Genomic DNA, 11183 nt, shown 5'->3' on the forward strand with positions numbered 1-11183 from the left:
TTCAGTACCAATCTCAGAAGACCCCGGAGCATCGCCTGATGCAAACTTGGATGATTTAAATTTGGCTTGATCGTCCAGTGCCGGTCTCATGATTTCCCGTCCGACAGTTAAATCAGAGAAAATCGTCCAGAGCATCGCCTGATTCGAGCTGGCCGATAATTTATCATCCTGAAGTAACTAAGGTTTTTGAATAGATCATCCGCGGATCCTGCGATCATCCAGGATGATATGATCGTATCAATACCTTAATTACTCCCTTGATTTCCTGATCAAATAAGGCATAATTTGTGAATATCATCTAGGGCGATCAATGAGTCGGTCCTGGCGATAATTTAAATACAGTATACCTTAATTGTCTATGGTGGCAACTTCTTTATGTTTGAGCTTATCATCCTGACGATACACGTATCGTCCAGGATGATCTGTTAATGATCGGCTGCCTTAATTAAGAATCCATATTTAGACTTTTGTTTTAGCCTGATCGTCCAGGACGATGTAAATATCATCCCTGGCCGATATGAGTAAAAACAGGAAATTCTAATTCTCGTCAAGTAGTGTGTGTAGGGTTTCTTAGCATCAGTCTCTGTTATCATTACATGGACTCAAGAAGAGAAAAAAAATAAAGTACAGGACTGATCAACCTAAAACTTACGCAGTCTGAACTGGGCTTCGTTTGTTCAGTCCGATTCTGATCCTGAAAAATTAGAATAACATGCATCAAGAGAATAATAATGTTTGTCAATCATCAAACATAAGTATGAAAATAGATTTGCAACATAAGAACTCAAGTAGGAGAAAGTTCAGGCTCGTCTTTGAGCTTCACGTGAGGAGGGGGATCGGACGGGAAGCATGACAAGTAGTACGAGTTTAATGGCTGGTGCGTAGGCAAGTCGAGAGACTCTATAAGCTTCCATAATTTTCTGTGTGGGTTCCTCGATCGAGGCTGAGGAATAGGAGGCGTGATAAAATTATGAGAGGCACAAGACAGTAATCAGAAGCCCACGTGGGTGCTGGACAAACCAAAGGTGGAGGTGGACTGGGCCACTAGTCCAAGAGGTACTGCTTTGCTCAAGTAGGGGAAGACTGGCAGTGGTGCTTCTTGCATCTACATTTGGGGTTGTGCACGAGAGGATAGGAATCAAACAAATTTAGGTGCCACAATTGGGGAAAATTATTGCATCCGGTCACCGAATGTGGAGATAGATCTAGATATTAATAAAATATTATTTTAAATTAAGCACATCAAAAGTGCAGGTAAAGCACAGGTAAAGTTCAAGTAAAGCGCAGGTAAAGCACATGTAAAGTGCAAGTCAAAGGGCAGTCAAAAGTGCAGGTAAAGTGCAGTCTAAGCTGCAGGTAAAGCGCAGTCAAAGCGCAAGTAAAGTGCAAGTCAAAAGTGTAGTCAAAAGCGTAGGTGACGTGGCAAATTTTTATTGGATGTCCAAACCTATTCTCCACGTCCGGTGATCGGATGCAATAATTTGCCCATAATTGGGGTAGAGGAGAAAATAGGAAGCGCGACCCAAGGTTAGTTTAGTTAATTGAGGGATCGGGTGGCACAGTCACTTGGACTGGTTTGACTACATGAAGAATTGGGAGGGGGACTCAGCGCTTGTCGGGGATGTTTGATCGGAATAAAGATTGATCATCAAAATTTGAACAAGATCGTTGGAGCCTAAGATGAATTGAGCATAAATTCCAAAAGTTTTATTTTCATTTATTTTATACAACTAGTTGTCTTTGGAATGTTTTTGATGAAGTGCTGCTAGACGTGGGAATATGGGTATCAGTTACCGCCTGATCTTTTTGTCTTCTTTTATATTTCTTTCTTTTTTATTAAAAAAATTAAAAAAATTGCTTCCAAAAGAGTTTGTTCGGCAATTTTTTGCAATGAATTCATTGCAACATTCTTTGAACATCCAAATTTACCCAATTTCTTTTCTTTCCTCAGGTTATGGATTCTTATTGGATCAGGCCCCACTCGATGCATGGCATTGAGCTTTTAGAGAACCATATTTGGGAGGATATTAATTCATATAATTCTTCTTATATTACTTCCATTTGAGACCAGTTATTGTCGCATCAAGAGACGATGTTCAACAGGGACACTTTTGTTGGGCCATTTATTTGTTCACCTCAGCTAGCTGCTTTTGGCTCAGAGCTTCCAGTGTAGCATGATCCCGCTGATTAGGTCATTATCCTCAAGCTACATCATAGTGATAGTGATTCTCAGATGTGTATTGTTGAGGGATTGATTTGTAGAGAATAAGATGTTTTATAGTTTGTAGTATATATTGTAGAGCATAGTAGTACCATCAAATTGTTGAGTTGCAGTCTATCACATCATGAAGTTGAAGAGTAATATTATAACTATGTATTCGGTAGCCTTATTTGGATGCTGAGGGGTTATGTTTGTTGTTCCTAACATGTTTTAAGAGTGCATCAGGGAGTGCTTCAGCAAGTAGGGGTTTATAGAGTCATTTATGCCTCACTATTTGATTACAGTTGTCAATCATACTCTTAGCTTTAGGGGCTACCTGAACACTTGGACAGTGTAACAAAAACATATTGGATTGGGATGAATGAGATTGCAATCACACTTTGAGATCTATAGTTAATTTTTATCCTACCCATTTTGGGTATTTCTTTTTAGGAGAGTTTTTGTAATATCAAAATCTGCTCCAGGATCGTCCAGGACGATCTGGGATCGTCCTGGGACGATCAGTTGAGAATTTGCTCCAGAATTTGCCCAGATTTGCTCCAGGTGTTTTTCTGTAGGCATCATCCAGGTCGATTGAGGCATCGGCCAGGCCGATGTGCACTGTTCAAAATATCGGCCAGAAAATAGTCCTGGGAACCGTCCAGGACGATCAAATTTGGTCTGATCGTCTTGGGACGATCTGGCGATCGGCCGGGCCGATCTGAGTATTATAAAGCTGAAATCAGTCGTTTTGAAGAGAGAGAAAATCAGAAATTAAAATAAAATATCTTGAGGAGAGAGAAAGTCGAGAGAAATCTTGGAAAAGTGGATTTTCGGGCGACGCGGAGCTGTTTTCGTCCGAAGAGACTGTTCAGGAAATTGCTGTACGCAGGTAAGGCATTCCGCTTTCTCAATTTTCAGAAACCGTTGTTGTTTCGGCGGTATTTTCTGTCAGGATTTTTGTTTCGTTAGTGATTTTCGTCCGTATCTTTTATTGCTTCTAGTTTTTACAGCGTAACTTTTCGTATATTGTTGACGTGCGGTGTGCACATTTGGTTATTTTCTGAAGATTTTTGTCCGGGTATTTTTGATTCGATCAGTGTTTTTAGTGACTGGATTTTTCTGTGTAATTGAAAATTATCTGAGCAGTAGAATAAATGTTCTGAAATATTATTATTATATCTGTGCAAATTTGGTTAAATTGTAATTTTCAGGAAAAATTGTGTAAATTCTGCTATACTGCCGTTGTGTCTGCAGCCTGATTTTTTGTCTGATTTTGATTTGTCGAATTTCTTCTGAATTGATATGCTATCTGTATTATGCTATAAAAGGAGTTATAAGGGCCTGGATATGATAGATCAGTTAGTGTCTGGGGAAAACTTAGATGAGCTCAAGTTGTGAGAAATATCTTTCTGTTCCGATGCCGATGAATTCTGTTGTTCTGGTGCCGTGAGCACATTTAGTACATTTAGCTATTAATTACTCAGAGAATTTCTGGTGCCGTGAGCACAAGGGAGACATAAGGGTCAGAATCCGTAGTGATTCTGTTTAGTTTAGTTTAGCTATTAATTAAATATATGATATCTAATTTGATATGATTCTGATTTCTTATCTGTTTCTGTAAGCAATCTGATTCTGATTCCGTACGATATGAATCTGATTCTGATTTGTATGATATGATTCTGAATATGATTACTGATACAATTCTGTTCTGTTCGATATGATCTGAATTTCTGATTTCTGTATGATTCCGTTTCTGATTTGATATGTCTGATCTGTTCTGTTTCTGATTTTGATTATGACTTTTGTTTCCGTACAGTTCTGTTTGCTTGATATTGTTCGTTCAGTTCTTCTGATTTGATCTGTTTCGTTCTGATCTGTCCGATTTGATATCTGTCTGATTCTGTTCTGATTTCTGTACGGATTTGTCTGATGTGTTTGGTTTTGGATTCTGAGAATTTTGATTGGAGGTTTGTCGCTTTGCTGAGCTGTTGAGCACTCTTGTTTTCTGGTGGTTTCAGGTTTTGGGAAAGGGAAGGAAGTTAGGAATAGATTTCAGAGTCTGATCAGTATAGGTATTTTTACCTTTTGATTTTTGTACATCATGCTTTTCTGTTCTGTATTTTTCTTTCTGTCTGAGCCATGACTGTATTTGTAGATGATTGTTTTGAGAAAAGAAAAATATTGATGTTTTGTTTCGCTGCATTTGATGATTCATAGTACTCCTGTGTGTCTCTTGTGTCTGGTGTGTCTGTTTGAGTGAATAATTTGGAAGATTCAGTCCGAACCAAATTCCATAACCGATCCTGTCAGTCAGTCTGTCTGGTCGTTCCGTGTCGCGACCCGGTGCGAGCGGATCCGTCTCGGATCGGGTTCGGGTCGTGACAAATCTAATGGTATCAGAGCATCTGGTTTTGGAATTTGGGAATTGTGTAAAACAGGCTTAGGAAGTGAATCGTGAGTCTGTCTGGGGTAGTTTGGGTTGTTCGCTGTTATTGTTTTGTTGTTTTTGTGATTTTCCGAATTTTTCTTGGTTTTCTATATGGATACGCTACCCAGACATGACTGTGTGGCAGAGTTGCAGTCAGGCAGTACAGTGGGGAATAGCCCCAGTGGCCGGGTGCTGCCACTGTCAAAGTTTGCTACGCTTGTGCTCAGATGATTATAGACGTCAGAGCAGAGCTGTTACTTGTCAGATCTGATGACTTGATAGACTTTTGGCAGTTGTTTTTTGAGTTTGAACCCCGAGATTTGAGGCGCTGTTTGAGGCCCAGAGAGCCGAGGAGTTGGCTGAGGAAATTGGAAAAAGACTTTGACGGATGCAGTGGTTCGTCAGATAGGAAGGTTCCGTTGGCTGTTTTCCTGTTGGAATTGGAAAGCTAAGCTGGTGGGAAGGCAGCAGGCAGCCAGATTTCAGGCAGATTTGAACTTCTTTGATTACCTTGGGAAAGAGTTCATGAAGTGTTTCGAGATGGTTTGTTTCCCGCTTCTGCACGACGCAGATGCAGGAGAGTTTTCTTAGGCTTGTTCAGGGAGCAAGACGGTGATGGCGTACGAGGCCTGGTTTACTGCTTAAGCCAGGTTGCCGCACTGGTTGTATTTGCTGAGAGTGCTACAGATTTAGGGGGAATTACGAGATATTTTGAGGCAGCCCTGAATCCGTTTTCGGATTACTGATTTTTCTGAGCTTGTGGAGAGAGCTGTTTGATTGAGAATGACATGAAGCTACTCAGCAGCGGTGGTACTGCGAGTAGGAAGAGAATTTGAAGGCGAGACTTCTGGCAGTGGTTCCTCTGGAGAGGAGTTTTTGTTACTGGATTCTGGATCTGTTGATCAAGGAGGAGCGTGAGGGTCGTCTGGTACTGCTACAGTATGAGAGTTTTGGATTCTGTCAGTAATGGCACCTGTGGAGAGTGTGACGGCCGAACATTTTTGCAGTTATAGGGCTATTGTGCTTCCGATGTGGTCAGCCAGGACATCGGATTGCAAAGTGTTCACAGCTGGATTTGATGGCGTTCTGAAGTTCCGATCAGAGGTTCTGGTTAGACCTGTCAGTTCAGCAGGAAGACCGAGGCTGTTACTCCTCGCCCTGAGGGATTTTTTGTAGAGGTGGTAGTTCTTAGTTTGGACTACGGAGACCCTACTGTTCAGAGGGAGCCAGAGTAGTTCATGTTGCTTCAGCTCCTGCTCCAGTTCAGGCCAACGAGTTTCAGTCTGAGTATGCAGGAGGCTCGTGATGTCTTCAGATGTTGTGACAGGTACGATTTACATTATGATCAGCCTTCGGTGTTTTTTGTTTAACTCTGGAGCTGTTATTCTTTTTCTGTCCGATGCGATGTTTTGAGACTTTACATTCAGATTCCGATGGTTTTACGGTTCTTTTGTCTGTGATTTTACCGGCCTGGGGAGTCTTTGATTGCTCAGAAGTTTGTTGTGTGAGATTGACATTTTTGGCAAGAGTGAATCGACGTCTGATTCTGTTGCCTATTCATAGTATGATGTGAATTTCTGGATGGATTGGCTGATTTAGTAATGGGCCACAGATAGATCAATGTTGAAAGCAACGTGAGCCTGCCTTATGGTGGACGAGAGCATTGTATTTCAGGGCTTACGAGGTGTTCTCTCCAGTCTGATTTCTGTTCTTCGGAAGTAAGCAGGATGTGGACAAAGGGATTTCAGTATTTTTGGAGCTTGGTGCGGGCATCTGAACTGGAGGTTGGTTCTATTTTCTGAGATCCCTGTGGTACGGGAGTTTGCTTAATGTTTTCTGGGAGTTAGTCGGTTTACTCGGATAGAGATTGTGGAGTTTCTATCAATATTTTTCCAGGTACCACTCTATATCAAAGCTCCGTAAGGATGGCACCGAAAGAAACTTTCTGAGCTGAAAAGTTCACTTCAGGATTGGTTGACAGAGGTTTTGTCGTCCTAGTGTTTGCCCTAGGGAGCACCTGTTCTGTTTGCGAAGAAGAAGGGATACGGGAAAATCGTATGTGTGTGGATTTAAGGAGATTTTGAATAAAGTCACTATCAAAGAAAAGTATCCTTTGCTCGATTGACGCTTGTTTGATCAGTTTTTCGATCTTCAGTATTTTCGAAAAAAGATTTGATTTGCGATCCGGTCTATTAGGTGAAAGGTGAAGGACGTGATGTAGTTGAAGATACTTTCAGTACTCGTACGGGATATGAGTTTTGGTTTATGCTTTTGGGGTAACCAATGGCGCTGCAAATTTTCATGGTTGATGAACGGGTATTCAGAGAGTTTTTGATCAGTTTGTGACTGGTCTTCATCGACGATATTCTAGGTATATTCTGCTTTGAAGGATGATCATTGCCAGATCTTGAGGATTGTTTGAGACTTTGAGAGGGCATCAGTTGTATGCAAGTTCTCAAGTGTGAATTCTGGCTGAAGAGTATTTTCTTTCTAGGGCAATGTGGTGAGCGGAGAAGTATTTTCTTTGATCCAGAATTCAGCGTTGTGATTGGCCAAGACCGACTCGGTATTTGAGGACGTAGTTTCTTAGCATGGCGGGTATTATAGAGAATTTGGGTGAAGGGTTTTCAAAGATTTTGACTCCTCTGAGAGACTGACGCAGAGAAGCAGTAGCTTTTGTTTGGACACAGAGTGTTGAAGCTAGTTTTTCAGAGATTGAAAGATTGTCTGACTTCAGTCCAATGTAGCACTTCCAGTCAGGTCGGAAGGATTTTAGGTGTTCAGTATGTTCATGGAAGGACTGGGATGTGTCCTGATGCGCATGGTCAGGTATTTCTTAATGTTTCGAGACAGTTGAAACTAATATGAGAAGATTACCCACAGCATGATTGGAGTTAGCTCCAGTTGGGTTTTTTTGCTTTGAAGATTTGGCGTCATTACCTGTATGGCGTCAGATGTAGATTTTCACTGATCTAAAGAGCTGAAGTACATTTTTCTAGAAGCGATCTGAATCTGAGACAGGAGATTGGCTTCGAGTTGAATCAGGACCTGTGATTTAACATTCAGTATCAGCCTGGTAAGGCGAATGTGGTGCGGATGCTCTGAGCAGAAGTCTTCTGGAATTTATTCAGGTTTTGAGCTTTATTGTGATGACTTTCTGATTCGAGACATGCGAGCGTTTGCAGTTAGGAGGTGATTCCTCCAGTAGTTTGGATTTGGTCAGGATGAGTATTAGTCTACTTTGGAGACAAGGATTCAAGAAGCCAGAAGTCAGATTCCTGACTATTCGAAGTTTGTTACTCAGATATAGATCCGGTAAGACTCTGAACTTCGATTTTTCTGATTCTGGTGCTATTTTCTTGGCAAAGAAGTTGTGGGTACTGTGTCTGGAGATTTGAGGCAGGAGATTCTGTAGAATCTCACTTCAGGCTCCACGATTCAAATCCAGAGTGATAAGATGTACGCTGTATGAAAGCTTTTGTTCTGGTGGCCCGAGATGAAGTAGGATGTTGGTGGATTTGTGTCGAGATCGGCCTATCAGTTGGTGAAGGCAGAGCATAGCGCAGGTGGACTGTGCAGTTCGTTGCTTTCCCTGAGTGGAAGTTGGGAGGAGGTGACGATGGATTTTGCTATGGGATGTTCTCGATTAGACAAGGACACACGCTATTTGGGTGGTAGTAGATCGACTAACTGAAGTTCGCCCATTTTTTTTGCCGATAGCAACCGATGCCGGTGGATTTCGTTTGGCAGCAGATATAATGGTGAAAGGAATAGGTAGATTGCACGGTGGTGCTCGGTGATTGTTCTGATCGAGATGGACGATTTTACTTCAGACTTTGGAAGGCATTCAGCAAGGCTTGGTAGGGAACTGCATTACAGTACAAACCTTTTATCTCAGAAGATGGGACAGTCTGAAGAGGACTATTCAGGTGCTCGGAAGGATCTGTTGAGGCTTTGTGTTTTTTGGACTTTGGCGGAAGTGGGAAGTCATATCCCGCTGATTGCAGTTTGCTTATAACAACAGTTTTCAGTCCAGTATCGGTATGGCACCGTACGAGGCTCTTGTATGGAGGAAGTGCGTACTCTTTGACTTTGACTGAGATTGGAGATAGACAGGACTGGTGCAACTTTTGTTAAGAGAAACTGTTAAGAAGATCAGTTTTGATAAAAGAAGATTTTGAAAGTGTCAGGATCGTAGATAAAGTATTATAATCAGAAGCACATATTTGTTGAGTTTCAGGTTGGTTGACTTTGTGTATGTCAAAGTCAGCCCGATGAAGGGTGGTGAGATTTGGTCAGGTGAGCAAGCTTAGTCAAGGTATGTTGGCCATTTGAAATTTTGGAAAGGATTGGAAAATCTGCTTACCATTGTTGCTTTCTGATTCGATGCCTGACGTGCATAAACTGTTTCACGTAATCCACTTTGAGGAAGTGGGGTATCAGACTCTGGAAAAAGGTTCTGCTGATGAGGTTGAGATTCAGCGGAATTAGCGTAAAGGAAGAGCCAAGAGTTGATTTTTTGGCGTACGACGTCCGAAAGTTAGAAATCAACAGATTTCCGATGGTTAAAGTCTGTGGAAGACAGGGACTGCCGGGACGACTTGGGAGAAGAGTTGACATGACGGTCGTACCCGTACTATTTTGACTGAGTTTGGATTGGACAATGTTGAGGATGACCATTTTCTGCCTGAAGTTTGGGGAGATTTTGTAATATCAAAATCTGCTCCAAGATCGTGCGGACGATCTGGGATAGTCTGGGACGATCAGTTGAGAATTTGCTCCAGAATTTGCCCAGATTTTGCTCCAGGTGTTTTTCTCTATGCATCGTCAGGCGATTGGGCATCGGCAGGCCGATTGAGGCGATCGCCAGGCGATTGAGGCATGGCCAGGCGTGTGCACTATTCAAATATCGGCCGGAAATGTCCTGGGAACGTCCATGACGATCAAATTTGATCTGATCGTCCTGGGACAATTTGGCGATCGCCGGGCCGATTTCTGAGTATTATAAGCTGAATAGTCGTTTTTTAAGAAGGAAAATCGAATTAAATAAAATTCTTGAGTGAAGAGAAAGTCGAGAGAAATCTGGAAAAGTGGATTTTTCGGGCGACGCGGAGCTGCTTTCGTTCGAAGATGACTATTCATTGAAATTGTTGTATACGCCAAAGGTATGGCAACATTCCGGCTTCTCACAATTCTTCAAACCAGTTGGTTTCGGCGGTATTTTTTCCGGATTTTGTTTCCGTTAGTTGATTTTGCGTCCGTATTCTTTGATTGGGTTTCATTTACAGGAACTTTTGTATTGTTATCGTGCCGTAGTTGTCACTATTTTTATTTCTTGAAATTTTTGTCCGGGTTAATTTTATTTCGAGCGTTTGTTTTGGTATCGACTGGATTTTCTAGTGTAATTGAAAATTATCCATGGGCAGTAGAATAAATGTTCTTCGAAATATATTTTATTAATATGTGTTGCTAATTTTGGTATAATTGTTAAATGTTTCATGATGAAATTTGTTGTGTAAATTTGTATTCTGGCGCGTTGTGCCTGCCCGATTTTTGTGCTGATTTTTCTAGTTGTTCGATTTCTTTGACTAGATTTTGATATCTTATCTTGTATTATGCTATAAAAGGGATTATATTAGGGGCTGGATTCTTCATGAGATTTTCCAGTTAGTGTCTCTGGGGAAAACTTAGATGAGCTCATATGATTGAGATATCTGTTCTGTTTCTGGTTATCCGATGAATTTGTTGTTCTGTTGCTGTGAGCACATTTAGTTACATGTTAGCTATTTAATTACTAGAGAATTTTGTGCTGTTAGCACATAGGGGAACATAAGTGTCAGAATCCGTAGTGATTTTCTGTTTAGTTTGTTTTAGCTATTAATTAATATATTATTATCTAATTTGATATGCATTCTGATTTCCTTCTGTTCTGTAAGCAATCTGTATTTCTGGATTTTCGTTACGATGAATCTGATTCTGTTGATTTCTGTTTTTGATATTTTGTTTTTTGATCTTGATTATGGATCTGATACATTCTTTTCTGTTCCGATATGATTTTGTAATTTTGATTTTGTTAGATCCGTTTCTATTGACTTGTCTGTATTCTGTTCTGTTTCTGATTGATATATTTTGTTTCCGTATAGTTCTGTTTGTTTTGATTATTGTTCGTTCAGTTCTGTCTGATTTTATCTGTTGTCGTTTTTTCTTATCTGTCGCTATTTTGATTATCTGTCTTGATTCTGTTCTGAATTTTGTACGGATTTGTCTGATGTGTTTTTGTGTTTTTGGATTTCTGAGAATTTTGATTGGAGTTTTTCGCTTTGCTTGATGCTGTTGAGGATCACTTGTTATTTCTGGTGGTTTTTCATGGTTTTGGGTAAGGAAGGATTAGTTCCAGGAATTTAGATTTTCAGGTTACTGTATCGTATAGGTATTTGTACCTTTGTATTTTTTACAGTCATGGTCTTTTTTTCTTATTTTTATTCTTTCTTTCTGAGCCTATGATCTGTATTTGTAAGAAATGTTGTTTGGGAAAAGAAAAATATAGATATT

Source organism: Dendrobium catenatum, unplaced genomic scaffold, assembly GCF_001605985.2.
Source record: "Dendrobium catenatum unplaced genomic scaffold, ASM160598v2 fragScaff_scaffold_1493, whole genome shotgun sequence".
Taxonomy (NCBI): domain Eukaryota; kingdom Viridiplantae; phylum Streptophyta; class Magnoliopsida; order Asparagales; family Orchidaceae; genus Dendrobium; species Dendrobium catenatum.